Source organism: Thalassophryne amazonica, chromosome 23, assembly GCF_902500255.1.
Source record: "Thalassophryne amazonica chromosome 23, fThaAma1.1, whole genome shotgun sequence".
Lineage (NCBI taxonomy): Eukaryota > Metazoa > Chordata > Actinopteri > Batrachoidiformes > Batrachoididae > Thalassophryne > Thalassophryne amazonica.
The window spans coordinates 35,831,789-35,849,768 of record NC_047125.1 but is presented as its reverse complement, the minus strand read 5'-3'; the positions used below and the strand labels follow the sequence as shown (position 1 = coordinate 35,849,768).

The following is a 17,980-nucleotide window of genomic DNA, read 5'->3' as shown; positions in this document are numbered from 1 at the left end:
CAGACGACTACAGTTTCCTCCCATTCATTCATTTGTTTTGTTGTGCATTTTCGATTTTTGAGACATATTGCTTTAAGTTTTCTGTCTTGACGCTTTGATGTCTTCCTTGGTCTACCAGTATGTTTGCCTTTAACAACCTTCCCATGTTGTTTGTATTTGGTCCAGAGTTTAGACACAGCTGACTGTGAACAACCAACATCTTTTGCAACATTGCATGATGATTTACCCTCTTTTAAGAGTTTGATAATCCTCTCCTTTGTTTCAATTGACATCTCTCGTGTTGGAGCCATGATTCATGTCAGTCCACTTGGTGCAACAGCTCTCCAAGGTGTGATCACTAGTTTTGGGGATGAAAATTTACAGGGTGATTCCATAATTTATTCCTCAGAATTGAGTGATTCCATATTTTTTTTTCCCTCTGCTTGGTCTAAAAAAGTAACTGTTACTGACTGCCACATTTTTTTTCCTGATTTCTTATAGTGTTTCTTAAAGCCAGAAAGTTGCCATTTGAAATGACTTTAGTTTTGTGTCATGTCTGTGATCTGCTTTTTTTCTACAAAATTAAACAACTGAATGAGCATCCTCCAAGGCCGGTGATTCCATAATTATTGCCAGGGGTTGTACTCACCTTAGGGACACAAAGTGGTCCTGCACCCTGAGAACACAAAGCCCGGCCCGGTACGTAAGGTTTAATCAAGTAAACTAGGTAGGGAGGTGCCAGTCCATGAATAATTTTATAGGTTAGTAGCAGAACCTTAAAATCTGATCTCACTGGGACAGGAAGCCAGTGAAGCGACGCCAAAATGGGTGTAATGTGGTCGAACTTTCTTTCCCTCTTTTCTTCTGTTCTGCTGCAACAAATTTCTCGTCTTTTCTTCTCTCCATCATTGGATTCCTCAGGCCTTCTCACTTCACGTCTTTTGAACGTTCATGTTCTTTTCCCGCTTCACATTTTTCTCTTCCTATCATTCTTTAATCCCTTCCTGTCAAACCTCATTATTTTATCAGCTGCAGGACCTTGAAAATGGAGTTGTGAAAGTTGTTTATTATGAAATAATGCTGAATTTACGTGGAAATGGTTGTTGTACAAAAGCTTCAGTTATCGGTCGCTGAGAGAGAAGATCACTGGAGGCAGTTTGAAGCAGAAACAAGGTGATAATCGGTGGATCGCAGCTGATGCTTAGAGAAGACTATGCTTGGGCTCTGAAATGATGCATGCACAGTGAAGGCAGGGCAGACCAATTTTTAGGGGGACCATTCGGTTGGCGACACTTGGTCACGCACACACACACATCACATGCGCAACACACGGGTTATTCATTAACTTAGACTGAGACCAGCTATTAGCAGCCGACTAACTGAGTGGACTGTCGGAGTCTGTGGACTCTCACGTCTCCGTCTGTTTGATGAGCTGATTCATTTTGCCAACAGGATGAAGGCAAACCGGTTCATCTGCTTGAATAAACTCACTGTGTGTGTGTGTGTGTGTTCACACGCTGTGCAATGATGTCACCATTCCTGCCCATCATCTGTGGTATGTAGGATGCTGGTTCACACGGTGGCTTCATCAAAACAATGCGGCAGCGTGACCAAAAATGATCTTACTATTTACTTCAGGAAAAGTTTGGGCCTTTGAGGACAACAAATGAAGGCACTCTGTTACGTGCCGATGACGTCACTATTCTGCCTGGTGGATAAACATTTAAACAGCACAAAGCGTGAAACAGCTGTGACATATATAGGTTTGAGAAGAAATTCTGTTTGGACCTTTAATGTGAAAGTAACAAAAGATATCAAATAAACTTTTATTGAGCAATTAATCATTTTGGTCACTTATCAATGACTTTTATTTTTAAATGTATTTTTAAATTTATACGCTTTGACTGCCAGCGGTGCCGTTGCCCAACAGGCGGCAGAAATTAGCCTACTGCAGAGTGAAGAAGAAGAGGAGGAGGAGGAAAACATGTCCACATACAGTGGAAGAAGAGGAAAACTAGAAGGTGGAAGTGAGAGTCAGGACTTTGAATGTTGACAGTATCACTGGTAAAGGGCGAGAGCTGGCTGATATGATGGCAAGGAGAAAGGTAGACACTGTGTATGCAAGAGACCAAGTGGAAGGGAAGTAAGAGCAGGAGCATAGGTGGTGTGTTAAAGTTGTTGTATCGTAGTGAGGATAGGAAAAGAAATGGTGTTGGGGTCATTTTAACGGAAAAGTAGAGGTTAAGCGAGTGAAGTTGGAAATTGAAGGGGCGATGATGAATGTCATCAGTGCATATGCCCCACAGGTATGTTGTGAGATGAAGGAGAAAGAAGATTTCTGGAGTGCGTTAGATGAGGTGGTGGAGAGTGAACCCAAGCATATTGCAAGCTGTACAAGTTGAATAGCAAAAGAAGGACAAAAAGGACTTGTACCGACTGGTGACAAAGGGACAGAGCTAGAAAGGATGCACAGCAGGTTAGGGTGGTAAAAGATGCAGATGGTAATGTGCTGACAAGCGAGGAGTGTGTGTTGAGAAGGTGGAGGGAATATTTTGAGGAGCTGATAAAAAGAAAATGAGAGAGAAAAGGCAGCATGATGTGGAGAGAGTAAATGTGCAAGAGACAACTTAAGTGCAAGAGATGAGTAAAGCCTCTTTCACACTGGCGTATTCATAGAGCTGCTTATTGTGGCGTATCGTCTACGCCGAGTTGAGCAGCTCTCTGCCTACTTTTAGCAGTTCTACGTCGAGTTTTTGCTCCCTATGCAGCAGTACGTTGAGGGCTACGCGCATAGGATGGAAGAATTTAGGGATGGAAGAAATTAAACATGTTTAATTTTGTTTGGCGTAGAGCACTGGACACAGTTTTAAGCAGGTCTGCACAGCACAGCATTACTGCATGCAAGTCTGTGCAACATGGCGCTCCTGTACACAACCAAAAAGTGCGTGAATTCAGAGGAATCAACTGAGATCATGATCACACAGCCCACAGCGCCTGTATGTGCTTACAGCTGTAACTGATGGATGTGTGTGTGCTCAGAACAGGGAATCGAACCTCAACTCAGAAATCCAGAAACAGTAGGTCGTGCGCTCTCGCTCTCTCTGTGTCTGATAAAACAATAAGTGCTGTGACTTTAAAATAAAAACCTCATGGCTGCATGTTGGTGCGCTCATCAGATGCCCTGATCGATCAGGTCTGATCAAATCAGCGGACGTGATCAGCGCAGCAACCGGAGGTTTAAAAGTTTAACGAGCCACAGCGCTTCATTAACAGCAGCCTTTACCACAGTCAGACTCAGCAGCATCTGGACACAATGAAAATGATCCACCAACACAAAATACTAATAATAATGTTAAATGACTGTTTCTGACGTGCACCACACCGTGCAGTAGAGAACAGAGCGCACTTCCACAGAGGCAGAAAATAGCAGCTTTGGCTACATACGTGGCAGGAATGAAACTGTAAAACCCTCATTGTACAGTCCACTCTTTTCCAAGTGCAGTGATGTGTTCTGCACAGCCGACAGGAGGGAACTGGTTTTAAATAGCGGCAAGAGCTACATGCAACTGTGTGCACATTAAAAAGCGAACACACGCACCTGCAAGCAAATCTATGAACACGGAAAAAGGCTGAGTATGCGCGCATTTCGGGAGTATTTAAATGAAACACAATGCCGCAATACGCAGCTCTACGAATACGCCAATGTGAAAGAGGCTTAAGGATGAAGTGGGGCAGCTATGAAAAGGATGAAGACTGGAAAGGCAGTTGGTCCAGATGACATTCTACAGTCTAGGAGAAATGGCAGAAGAGTTTCTAACCAGACTGTTTAATAAAATCTTAGAAAGTGAAAGGACGCCCGACTTGTGGAGAGGAAGTGTGCTGGTTCCTATTTTCAAGAACAAGGGTGATATGCAGAGCTGCAGTAACTACAGAGGCATAAAGTTGATCAGCCAAATTTCAAATGTACTAAATTATATAGCGCCAATTCACGATGAAATCATCTCAAGGCGATTCACACAACATTAAAAAAAAAAAGCCACAGCATGAAGTTATGTGAAAGAATAGTAGAAGCTAGGCTTAGAAAACAGGTGAAGATCTGTGAGCAGCAACATGGTTTCATGCTGAGAAAGAGCACTACAGATGCAATGTTTGCTCAGAATACTGTTGGAGAAGTATAGAGAAGACTAGATGGAGTTACATTTGTGTATTTGTGGATTTAGAGAAAGCTTATGACAGGGTGCCAAGAGAAGAGCTGTGGTACTGTATGAGGAAGTCTGGAGTGGCAGCGAAGTATGTGAGGGTAGTGCAGGACACTTACAAGGACAGTGTGACAGCGGTGAGATGAGCAGTAGGAATGACAGTCTCATTCAAGGTGGAGGTGGGATTACAGCAAGGATCAGCTCTGAGTCCTTTCTTGTTTGCAGTGGTGACAGACAGGTTGACAGATGAGATCAGACAGGAGTCCCCATGGACTGATGTTTGCAGATGACATTGTGATCTGTAGTGAGTAGAGAGCAGGTTGAGTCAAGCCTGGAGAGGTGGAGATATGCTTTGGAGAGAAGGGGAATGAAAGTCAGCAGGAGTAAGACTAAGTGCACATGTGTGAATGGGAGGGAGCCCAGTGGAATAGTTCAGTTACAAGGAGTAGAAGTGGTGAAAGTAGAAGAGTTTAAATACTTGGGATCACCTGTCCAAAGGAATGGAGAGTGTGGTAGAGAGGTGAAGAACAGAGTACAGGCAGGGTGGAGAGTGGAGAAAAGTGGGACCAGCTGTGTTGAACGGCTTATGGGCCTTTCACACTGAACACGTCGGAAGTGAAAGGCGTCAAAAGCCGAGCTAAAGCGACGCTTCTGATGGGAGCGCGCACTGCCGCTTTTCGGCAGTCTGACGCGGTCAAAGTTCAACCCAATCCAACTTTTGACGCTCTGAGCTGTGACATATCTTTGCGCTGTCCAATAGGAAGGACACGTCGGGCCAAAACATGGAAGACTAGTGGCAGAAACCACTTATCTGTACAAAACAGAAACGTGTCACAAGACTGCTCATTTATAGAGCAGTTTTCTGAAGAAAAATCCTTGGAAATGTTTTTTTGTTGTTGTTACCTCAAAATTTCTGATTACTGTTAAAAATAGTTAAATCAATCAATAAATGGCTCTTTAGAAACCTTTCATCTGTAAATTAAAACCACCCGTTATTTCAGATGAATTTTTTGTTTAACATAAGGAACCTCGGACATTTATTTTTAGACAAACAAAATAACATGAAAACTTGTACATTTTTTAAAAGTCTGGTAGATTATTTATATCTCATATCAACCATAAAAACACACACTGTAAATAAATACAAATGTTTATTATAAATACAACAGGAAATAATTTAACAATGACTGCAGTGTGATTGTAAAGTAGGATTTCTGTGACATAAACCCCATGATGAATTTTTTTTTATAGTCATTTCAACTTGTAATTTCATCAAAATATGTAATTGCCTTTAATGTTGTTATCAGGACAGAGTCATTTCTAAAATATGAATTTGAGCACAATAAGTGGAGAGCTTCTGCTTGTGCAAATGTCTTGACTTTGATTCGTGGACATTTTTAATGATCCGTTCATTTATTGTTAAAATATAAAATGAAACAGCTTTTTAAAAAATAATAAAATAGTTGCTGTTGAAAGAGCCTTTTATTTAGAAGCAGGTGATGTTCTGCTGGATTCTCGGGACCAGATGACGGTCTCTTCTGCAGCTTTGAACTCTGGTGGTGATCGACTGGACTTCATGGTGTTCAGCTCATCAATGGAAGTGGTTGTCTGCACAGCAAATGTTCCTGATTGGGACAAATAAAAAATATGTCTTAAAATATAAAGAAACACTAAACAGTTTATACATAAAAAAAAGAAAAAAAAAACGATGGAAAAAAAAAGTTTAAAGTTGAGCTTTTGTGGTGTCCGAAAAAAGCTGTAGCTTTATTTGTTAAAAATAAAAAAAAGACTGAACCATTTACAAATTAAAGCGTTCACTCAGATCAACTGTGCTAAAAAGCTAAGCTAACATTAGCCGATCAATAAACCTTCACAGCAGTGCAGTAAACGTGACATTTTATTTTTACATTATTCTCACCTCGATAAAGCTGCAGAACTAAACTCCGTTGGTCAAAATGGGACGTCACATATATCCAAAAAGTGGGAGATTTCGGACTGAGTGGGTTTGCTCCATCACCCCGGCTGCCTGCCTCGGTCTGTCCAGTGATGATGCCTGAAGGCCGGCTTCTCCGTGCGGGTCGGTCCGCTGTCGCGGTTCGATCGATATCCCACCAAGTCATCAGTCCTCCCTCGGTCGGCGTCACTCCGAAAAGTAGCTGAAAAAAAAGCTTCTACCAGCAGGGTGATGGGAGAATTGTTCTACTGCTGTTTTTAAAGCTTTTTTGTGGTTCAGGCGACGCAAATTCAAGATGGTGATCGCTGAACTGTTTTCAGGTTGTGGAAACAGCCAGAGTGTGACGTAGCAATCTCCGCCCCCTTGCCGCTTCCGAAGCGAAGCGTCTGACATCACAACGCGTTGGAAACGCATCGTAATGGAAACCTTTGACGCATCAGCCTGACGTGTTCAGTGTGAAAAGCCCATTAGAGATGTTGGCACTGACAAAAAGACAGGAGGCAGAGCTGAAGATGTTCTGATTCTGTTTGGGAGTGATGAGGATGGACAGGATTAGGCATAAACATATCAGAAGGACAGCTCAGGTGGGACAGTTTAGAGACAAAGTCAGAGAGGAGAGACTAAGATGTTTTGGACATGTGCAGAGGAGGGACCCAGGGTATATAGGGAGAAGGATGCTGAGGATGCAGCCACCAGGCAGGAGGAGAAGAGGGAGGCCAAAGAGGAGGCTTATGGATGTGCTGAGGGAGGACATGCAGGTGGTTGGTGAGTCAGAGGAAGACACAGAGGACAGGTTGAGATGGAAACGGATGATCTACTGTCACTTGAGTAATTACAGTGATGTTTTGTCTGCATAAACGTAAATTGTTTTGTAAATCTGAAAATAAAGTTTGGAACTTGTTGAATCCTTTATTTAATGAAAGAAGTGAAGAAAGGAGGTGGATTTGATTTCCGCTGGTTCATCATGATCCACTCGTGTCATTCCAGCATAATTCAGGGATCCTCCACAGAGACCTGGTACTAAAGACATCCCGTCCTCACCTTAAGTCACTGGTTAGAGTCCAAGGCTGACACCCAGATAGTACCAGGACCCTAAAGACTTGTTTCTGCATCACACACATCTAACATTTGACCTCATGACTACATAAGATCTTCCCAGGAGTCTCTGGCTCTCAGAGGCCGGGGACCCAGACTTGTAGTGAGACCAGGTTTGATGCAGCTGTGACCTCGTGTCTACATTGGGTCAGGGGTTAACCTGAACCCAGTACCTTCATCCTCCACAATCCAGTTTACTCAGGTATTGTGGATTTTAAGTTTCTGTTCATTAAAAACGTCTGTTGTTTAAGCAAAGTTCTTCTGTGGCAGAAAAAGTCACTGTTCCTGATGAAAGGACAACAAGCCAGAGGAGAAGTGAAGCAGAGTGAACGCCTTAAGAATCACAAGCTCTTTGATCGCTGCAGGGAAATTCACTGAAAATGAGCCACTAACAGCTAGTTAAACAACAATAAATTACTGTCATTTCTTTAATGTACGAATGCTGCATTTCAGGATGAAATTGCTGAAGCTAATAAATAAGTTGTATATACAGTAGTGTTCAGAATAATAGTAGTGCTATGTGACTAAAAAGATGAATCCAGGTTTTGAGTATATTTCTTATTGTTACATGGGAAACAAGGTACCAGTAGATTCAGTAGATTCTCACAAATCCAACAAGACCAAGCATTCATGATATGCACACTCTTAAGGCTATGAAATTGGGCTATTAGTAAAAAAAAAAGTAGAAAAGGGGGTGTTCACAATAATACTAGCATCTGCTGTTGACGCTACAAACTCAAAACTATTATGTTCAAACAGTTTTTTTTAGCAATCCTGTGAATCACTAAACTAGTATTTAGTTGTATAACCACAGTTTTTCATGATTTCTTCACATCTGCAAAGCATTCATTTTTGGAACCAAGATTTTGCTGGTTTACTAGTGTGCTTGGGGTCATTGTCTTGTTGAAACACCCATTTCAAGGGCATGTCCTCTTCAGCATAAGGCAACATGACCTCTTCAAGTATTTTGACATATCCAAACTGATCCATGATACCTGGTATGCGATATATAGGCCCAACACCATAGTAGGAGAAACATGCCCATATCATGATGCTTGCACCACCATGCTTCACTGTCTTCACTGTGAACTGTGGCTTGAATTCAGAGTTTGGGGTCGTCTCACAAACTGTCTGCGGCCCTTGGACCCAAAAGAACAGTTTTACTCTCATCAGTCCACAAAATATTCCTCCATTTCTCTTTAGGCCAGTTGATGTGTTCTTTGGCAAATTGTAACCTCTTCTGCACGTCTTTTATTAACAGAGGGACTTTGCGGGGGATTCTTGCAAATAAATTAGCTTCACACAGGCGTCTTCTAACTGTCACCAGCACTTACAGGTAACTCCAGACTGTCTTTGATCATCCTGGAGCTGATCAATGGGTGAGCCTTTGCCATTCTGGTTATTCTTCTATCCATTTTGATGGTTGTTTTCCGTTTTCTTCCACGCGTCTCTCGTTTTTTTGTCCATTTTAAAGCATTGGAGATCATTGTAGATGAACCGCCTATAATTTTTGCACCTGCGTATAAGTTTTCCCCTCTCCAATCAACGTTTAATCAAACTACGCTGTTCTTCTGAACAATGTCCTTGAACGTCCCATTTTCCTCAGGCTTTCAAAGAGAAAGCATGTTCAACAGGTGCTGGCTTCATCCTTAAATAGGGGACACCTGATTCACACCTGTTTGTTCCACAAAATTGACGAACTCACTGACTGAATGCCACACTACTATTATTGTTTTTACTAATAGCCAAATTTCATAGCCTTAAGAGTGTGAATATCATGAATGCTTGGTCTTGTTGGATTTGTGAGAATCTACTGAATCTACTGGTACCTTGTTTCCCATGTAAACAATAGAAAATATACTCAAAACCTGGATTCATCTTTTTAGTCACATAGCACTACTATTATTCTGAACACTACTGTATAAATTTTAAAATCCACAAAAATTTTTAATTATTATTTAAAAACAAATGCTGCTTTGGTACAAGTGCTTCATACATTCTACTAACATTCAAGGAAATGTACCATGCTTCCTGAAATTCTCCTGAAGATGTGAGAGGAGACGATTTCTGAATACAGACACTAACTCATGAAACTGACGGAGTCCACATTTGTTCATCAAGCACCAGACTCTGGTAAAATGGGCCCATTTGGAACAATATAACCAACTTATGACAAAGACCAAGTTTCAGGTCCAGACAGACGGACAGAAAGCCCACCACATAATCCCCCTTTGGGCCTTCGGGGAATAAAAACAGAGGCCGGAGCTCATCTATGTGGCCAGTTAAACTGTCTAATTTCATGTTCTGCTGTCTTCAGGAATGTCAGACGCTGTCGATGGACAAGTCGCAACACATTACAGACATTAGAAAAAAGAAGCCAGAACCAAGAAGAGCAGTTCAGGACAGATAAAGAGTCGCTGTGTGGAGGACGACCAGCCATCTGTTTCACCATAAGCTACTGACATGTACTGGGTCAATAAGGTACAGCACACTGTGGGACAACTGATTGACACCTCATGATGGAAAAGTCCTGAAGTTACGTTTGTGCAGCAAAAGGAAGTACTGAAGATGTGGACACAAACAGGCACACTGCTTCCTCAGTATTCATCGTCTCTGAGGCTTGAAGGTCGGCGTCCAGCAGCTCCGGCGTTCTGTCGTCTCAAGCAGAGCGGATCCACAAACTGAGCTGAAGTCATGGTCTTATTATCTGAAAATTTCACAGCTGGAATGGTGGCGGAGCCGGTAACCATGACACCACCAGTGTGGCGAACAAAGTGGTAAAAGACCAAAGTGTTTGTGCAATTAAAGAACCTTCAGAGGAAAAGACGGCACAGCTTCACAACATCAGAGCTAAAAATACTCCACACATGACCCACATTGCCTGGACAAATCCTACTGACCCGCTACAGACAGGTCCAAAAGTACCTGGACACACAAGCTGGAAACATCCCAAAACTTCAGGCACGGCTTCACCTCCGCTTTAAGGGACCACTAATATTGGACAAGCTACTTTTTGCATAAATTACAATTTTCTAATATTTTAACTCTTTGTAGTAACACCGTCTGAAAACTGAATACACAATACAGGAGGGTCTGGGCCCGCAGACGTAAGCAGACTGGGGATTCGGACCTATTGGGGTTCCGTCAGGAGGTCTGGACCCACAGACAGCAGACTGCATTCACGTCAGCGGCAGAAGAACTGGAAACAGTGGTCGTTACAGCAGGTCTTCTGTTTGTCTGCAGCAAGCAGACTGCAGGTGACTACATGCGTGTGGTCAGTTCTCAGCCGCTGTGCAGTGGATCCTCTGACTGCAGCACTTGAGCAGCCGAATGAGGAACCTGAGTCTCTGGGTTTGGGACGGGCCTGGATACAGACTAACATCTAGGGCCCATATCCGCAAAGTAACTCAAAGCCATCTCAAAGAGCTCCTAAGTTAGCCTAAAATTTCCTGGCAAGGAATCTTAGCCTAAGAGTGATCTAGCAGGTGTCTGAGAGCAACGCTGAGCAAGGAGGGGACAGAAACTCCTATCTTTGTGAGGAGACGGGGTTGACTCTGTTGCTAGGTATAACGCAGTCCTCTCAGAGCTGTGACTCGTCTTCACAGAAAGGGGAAGAGAAATAAAAAAACAAATGCGTTCTGCCCTCCCAGTCATGAATGGACAGTAAAATCAACCAATATAACCTGAATTGCATTAAGATGTGTAATCGGAGGATAACTTTGTTATGATGATGAAACTAAGCAAAATGAAATGAACTGTTACACAGTTTGAAAAATGTGTGAATGTACCTCATTCACATGCCAAATATCTATATATTAAAAGCGTGTGTGCAAGAGTTTATTTAGTATGTCACTGTGAGACCATAATACAGAGCAGGGGTGGTGGCCAAGTGGTTAATGCGCTTGGTTCAGTGCAGAAGGTCCGGGTTCGAATCCCACCCCTGTCACATTTCTCCATGTAATGTGGAGTTGCTCAGGAAGGGCATCTGGCGTAAAACCTGTGCCAATTCAACATGCAGATCCACCTTGGATTTGCTGTGGCGACCCCGAGTGCAAACAAGGGAGCAGCCGAAGGGACTTACTATTGTGAGGCCATAATATAATTGTAAATACATTAAAATATATGCATGACAAATACTGATAATAATAGTGTGAGCAAAGTGCCGCGCAGCGGACAAACTCACTGATAGTACAGGGCGTCCTAAACAGGAAGTGCCAGTTTGGCATTTTCAAATCAGTGAGTCACCCTGACTGCTAGGTTCCTGCTATCCAGTAGTTGTGCTGTGTACCACAAAAAGTTCTAATCCACCTTAGTAGTGGATTTTGAACTGAACAACGTCGTTTAAAACTAGGGACTTTCTAATGACACCAAACTTTGGTGAGGTAAACGGACCGTATTTTATGTCAGAAATGAGTTTCCTGGTTGTTAAAAGCAGCATTTCTCCTTTGGCCTTAGTACACGTTTAAACTAACAAACAGCTGGTTCATGCTCTGTTGGCTTATTAGTGCAGCAGATAACTGAAACAATCCTTCAAATGGTGATACAAGCATCAAATTCAGCACAAATACAGCTGGAGCAAAATTAATGGACAAACTTTAACTTTTGACCCCTGTACAAACTGAAACTGATCTTTGTCACCATTCTTGCTGCTTTTACCTCATAACATTCAGTCACAGATTGTCCAAACTATACCTTTTTGGAATCTTTATGATCAGGCAAATAATGTTGGTGTAGTTTCTATATGATTGGAGCATCTTTAATTTAGAGCAGGGGTGGGCAACTTGTTCCAGAAAGGGCGCAGGTTTCTTTGAAGCCACTGATTCCACCAGGTGATTTCACTGATAACTGATTCCATCTGCTCAAAGTGACATTAATTAGTGAAATCACCTGGTGGAGTCAGGGTTTTAGTCATGCTCCCAAGAACCATTCTACTGAAAAAAAACGTCCTAAAGGACATGGTTAGATGGCGAGGAGCTTTTCCAGGCATGTGAGAGGCAAATACATAAAAAATGCTTAAAAGCTCCCCCCAGAAGCCGGAAGGTTTTTTGCCATGTTAATGCTCCCTGAAGTCATTTACTCAAAATAAAGTCTGAAGGACCTAACATGACCTGGTGAGATGCTTATTGAGTGTTGTTAGAAGGTGATGTAGAACACAGTGGTAAACATACCACTGTCCCAGTTTTTTAGAAACTGTGTTGCAGGCATCCATTTCAAAATGAGCAAATATTTGCACAAAACAAAGTTTATCAGTTTTGAACATTAAATATCTTGTCTTTGTGGTGGTTATTCAATTGAATATAGGTTGAAGAGGATTTGAAAATCATTGGATTCTGTTTTTATTTACATTTTACACAACGTCCCAACCTTCATTGGATTTGGGGTTGTAATAGTGTTAATATGATAACAAGAACCTAAACAATTTATAAATACATTAAGACAGTAAATTAACATAAAATAATTAACGTAGATCAAGTGTGTAGCTTGTTACTGACTCACTGTCATCCTACATACGGAGAATATGTCTGCTTCCTCTCTGTCTTTTCCACCAGCTTGTCCGCTTACAGACACTTTTAAGGCCCCCTGACACGAGCATGCCTTTGACTCACGCACTAGCACAACCTGTACCGTGCTGGAGAGTAAACTCCTCTTTAAAGGGGGCAGAACAGGATGCCAAAGGGGTGCCGGGGCGTGCTATTGCACAGAGAATTTTGAGATGTTCAAAAAAAAAATAATCTTTCATGCATAAATGTCATGCTACGTGGTGCGATCTAATCGCCAACACGATGTGCAGCTAGTCAAGTGGAGCAAAGAAGAAGTGAACAGAGCAAGTGGTGACGTCAGCAGATCGCATTAGAGCGCAGCTCGTCTGAAGGCTTACTAACAAGACATTAAAGCTGTTATAAAACATACTTTAACGGCTGCACACAAGAAGGAAAGAACACACAACTGTTTTATCAAGCCATGAAAATGTAAAACATGACAAATATTAACCTTTTTAGATGGCTCAAAATGCTTTCTGCAGCTTGTTAGGCGTGCATGCAAATGGCTGAAGCAGTTTCTGTGATTCAGGAAGTGATTACAGCAGTTTTTAACCGCCAATTTGCAAAGAAAATGATTAATCCAACATGAAATAATTATTTTATGATTTTTATTATTAATTACATTTAATTTTATTTAATTATTTTATTTAGACTGGCACGATGATTTTCACAGAGACCTGGCTCACCCCAACCATCCCAGACTCTGTTGTAGCCAGAGACAACTTTCATCTGCTACGCTTGGACAGGGCGGAGTATGTATGGCGATGTATGTATGATGTATGGCGGTACAAACACCCGAAGGAGAGAGACTACACTTTTTTTTCTAAGGTCTATAACAGCTACCCAGAATTGATTTGTTTTGTGTATCGAGAAAGGATGCTTATACTGTTATGGATTGTCACTTAGATCCCATAACAATATCAGACCATGCTCCAATAGTGATGTCATTAAGGTTAGAGAACGATAGAAAAATTCAACCCTTGGAGACTGAACGTCTCACTCTTGAACGATCCAGATGTAGTTCAGAAGATAAAGCAGGAATGGAGGGACTATATGGAACATAATGACAATGGAGAAGTTTTCAGTCTCTACTTTATGGGAAGCTGCGAAAGTGGTGTAAGGGGGAAATGGTCTTTCATCTAAAATAAGGAAAAGACAGAGAGAAAGAACAGAAACGATTAGAAGACTTATAGCTGATCTAGAGAAAGAGGCATAAAAAGACAAATAATGAAAATATCTTGAAATCTCTAACCCTAAACAGACAGGCACTGAACAACTTATTGACATATAAGGCAGAGGGCGCCTTGCGGTTTGCTAATCAGAGATACTATGAGTCCGGAAATAGGGCCAGTAGGCTACTGGCGTTTCAGTTATGCAAACACCCTAAAGATGTAGCCGAGGCATTTTCAGTCTATTATGAGGCACTATAGGACTCACCTGAAATAGACAACAGCAGAGAAAATTGAAAACCTATTGGGAAAAATTAAGTTATCGAAATTGACAGAGGCTGAAGCCAAAGCCATGAGAGAGCCAATAACAAAAAGGGAAATAGAGGAAACAATGAGAAATCTGAAAAATAATAAGTCACCAGGTATGGATGGCTATCCAGGGGAATTTATAAACACTTTCTAGATGAGGTCACACCCCTTTTACAAAGGGTTTATAATTATGCCTTAGCTAAAAAAGACCCACCAAAATCTTGGTCTCAGGCAATAATATCAGTAATCCCCAAAGAGGGAAAGAATCCCACAGTCTGTTCCTCATACAGGCCAATTAGTTTGTTGTGCTGTATTCAAAAGTGCATTAACAGAATAATTAAGTCCGATCAAACAGGGTTTATACCTGGTCACCTGGGAATAAATAATATAAGAAGAACACTAAACATTATGTCCATAGCAAAACAGAAACAGGAACCTTCAATGCATCTCAGCTTAGATGCTGAGAAAGCATTTGATAGGGTGGATTGGCTGTATTTGGAGAATACATTGGGGAAAATGGGATTTCACCTCAGATTTTATTGATTGAGTAGAGTGTTGTATACAGAACCCACATCAAAAGTACAAGTAAATGGACATTGTTCTGAACCTTTCAGACTGAAAAGAGGAACTAGACAGGGGTGCCCACTTTCTCCTTATTATTGCTATAAGCATAGAACCACTGGCGGAAATAATTCGAGATAATGACAATATACAGGGAGTATTGGCGGGTGGAGTAGAGTACAAGATTTCACTCTATGCGGATGATGTGATACTGTATATTACCAACCTGCAGACGTCTGTCCTCGGCACTTAGGATGTCTGGGGGACTTTGGAATGACATCAGGTTATAAGGTCAATGAGACAAGTCGCAAGCAATGATGTTGGTGGGTGATAGGCCGCTAGATTTGGATAAAGTTGCTTTGTTTAAATTGGCCCACCCAAGGATTGAAGTATTTAGGCATAATGGTTACAACCACAAGCCTCACAATTATATACAGAAAACTATGGTAAATTGTTTTTTGTCAATAAAATCAGACTTGGTCCGCTGGGAAATTCTACCCTTATCCCTAATTGGGAGAACAGAAACAGTTAGGATGAATCTCCTTCCTCAGTTGGGCAAAATGATTTCTTTATAGTCATTTGGCAAAGGAAAAAAACCTCGAGTTCGGCTGAAAGTATTATGTATAAAAAAAAACAACAAAAACGGGGTCTTGGTTTGTCTAATTGAAATTGTATATTGGCTGCACAGATGCGTGGGTTAGTAGAATGGGTATTGCAGGATGAGGAAACAAATTGGATAAAACTAGAAAAACCATGCTTCCCAAATTGTTTCATTAGAGACCGTACCTTTTTGGAACAAAAGAAATGGAGAGATTTGAAAATAAAAATGAGTGGATTGTGTGTACACAAGTATGGACACAGGTGAGGAAGAAAATCAGTGCACCTTAACAACCTCACAGGCACTTAAATCACTAAGATTGCTGAATTTTTTACCTAATAAATTAGACTCTGGATTTAAGGGGTGGGCGGAAAGGGGTTTGATAACTATCCATCAGATGTTTGATGGAGGGATATTAAAATCTTTTAAACAGTTGCAGGACAATTTGGTTTAGGTTCTGATGGGTTTTTTCAATATTTACAATTACGAGACTATTTAGTGTCATGTGCAGAATGGGACGCTTTGAAACAACTGCCTACAACCAATTGAACAAATATTAATTAAGGTGATTGAAGAAAAAAGTTAAAATAATATTGAACATGTATAAATATTTACATTCTCAACTGTCTGATAACTCACTGGAAGTGAAGGGGAAGTGGGAGTTTTGTGGTTTGACAAAAGGGAAGCTCAATTGCTCCACATTTGTTTATTGGTAGCAAAGAAAATGATAACGAGATCTTGGTTAAAAGGACTACCTCCCACTCTCCCTCAATGGTGTGAGGGATTAAAAAAATGTATATCTGATGGAAAAAATTACGGCAAAGCTTCATTTGAATATGGATTTGTTTTTGAATAGGTGGACCCCTGTCATTATTTACTTTGGTTGGGCATAATTATACTTGCTCAGGGTTTCTCACCGGAATTATGTGTTTTCCTTTTTTTTTTTATACCAGTTGTAGATAAAGTAAAATATATTTTAGGATATACCCCTTTTACTTTAAATGGGATGGAATACTGTCCTAGAATTTGCTGAGTTGCTCTGTTCGATTTGTTCTATTAATTTTATGTTGTAATTGAATATGGAGTTGCCCTTTTGAATAAACAGTGTTCAAAAAAAATATATATGTTGGGTGTCATTAGAAGTCCACAGTTCAAATGACGTGCTCAGTTCAAATCTGGAGCAAACATTTTTCTTCTTCTAAGGTGGATTAGAACTTTTTGTGGTACACAGCACCAGCTACTGGACAGGAGGAACCTAGCAGTCAATGTGACTCAATGATTTGAAAATACAGCTCTTTTGACCAGACGTGTGGTGCCATGACATATCATCTGTGTCCAATCACATTTCAGGAGAGTCCAGTGAAACCCTGTCCTCCGCTCTAGCTCCACCCATGCCAGGAAGTGTTTGACATTTGAACATTTTCCGTTTCACTGTGACTGAGAATTTGACACTTCCTGTTTGAGTGTGAGCTTGCCACTGAGTTCCCACGAGATTCCATTGGATCTTGTCTGTTAATCCAGGAAGTGTTTGACATTTGAACATTTCCTGTTTTACTGTGGATTTGAAAATTGGTACTTCCTGTTTAGGCCACCCCGTACCACGAGCGAGCTTTGCGCCGCTGTACGGCGCTTCGCTCATATAATTTTTATTTTTTTGTTTTTTTGCTGTTCTGCTTTAACGTTGTGTGTCAGTGAAAAAACACTTAAAACTAAAATTAAAATTTCACCTGCCTGCAGGAGAGTGGGGGTTAGCCCCACAATGGCAGATGTGGTTGGCATCTCATGTCTGACACAGACCAGACGTTGGGTTTAATGTGACGTTATATGTTTTTTCCTCTGAGTGGAAGTGACTTTCTGAACGGTTGGTAGACAGTTTCAATTTCAATGTATTTTCATTTATATAGCGCCAAATCACAACAAAGTTTCCTCAAGGCACTTCACACAAGTAAGGTAGAACCTTACCAACCCCCAGAGCAACAGTGGTAAGAAAAAAACTCCCTCTGGTGATTTGAGGAAGAAACCTCACGCATTCCAGACTCAAAGGGGGTGACCCTCTGCTTGAGCCACGATACAGACATAATGTCAGAAAGTAATTCGTTTGTTCATAAAAACATTTTGGAGAAGGACAGATGGCGATTCTGATGCCTGTTTGTCTTCAGTCCAGAGACCTCTGACCCTGACTTCTTTAATCATCCTTTGAACCTTGTCTTTGTCAGCAGACAAAGTCCTGACCAAAGATCCTCGAAACTTTGTTCAAATCCTTCAGTATCTCCAACAATATTAAGCTTTTGGATTTCAAAACATCTCATTTCGTCTTATTTCTAAAAGTTTTAAATAGTAATAATTACATCACAATTAACGGGGAGGGGGGGAACTCACCTGTACTGGAGGATTCGGTTCGGTGGCGTGCACGCGCTCACAGAGTCCCCATGGAACAAATAAACAGGCCTTTAAAAGCGTGGTTCTGGTTCGGGCCTGCCGGTACCAGGACACACGGACAGCTGTTCACTTTGAGCCAGAACTTGGACTAACGTCGCTTACTGCGGAGTAACGACGTACCGGATGTTCGGCCGTTT

The 17,980-nt window shown here is 41.4% G+C and overlaps 1 protein-coding gene across 2 annotated transcripts in view; it reads right to left on the bottom strand.

The window, feature by feature from the left end:
• kif1c (kinesin family member 1C) overlaps positions 1–17,980 on the bottom strand; it is a 69,906-nt gene extending 51,926 nt beyond the window's left edge. For both annotated transcript variants that reach the window (XM_034164220.1, XM_034164221.1), the window contains exon 1: positions 17,784–17,980. The gene's annotated coding sequence lies outside the window, so the exon portion shown is untranslated. The remainder of the gene's footprint in view (positions 1–17,783) is intronic.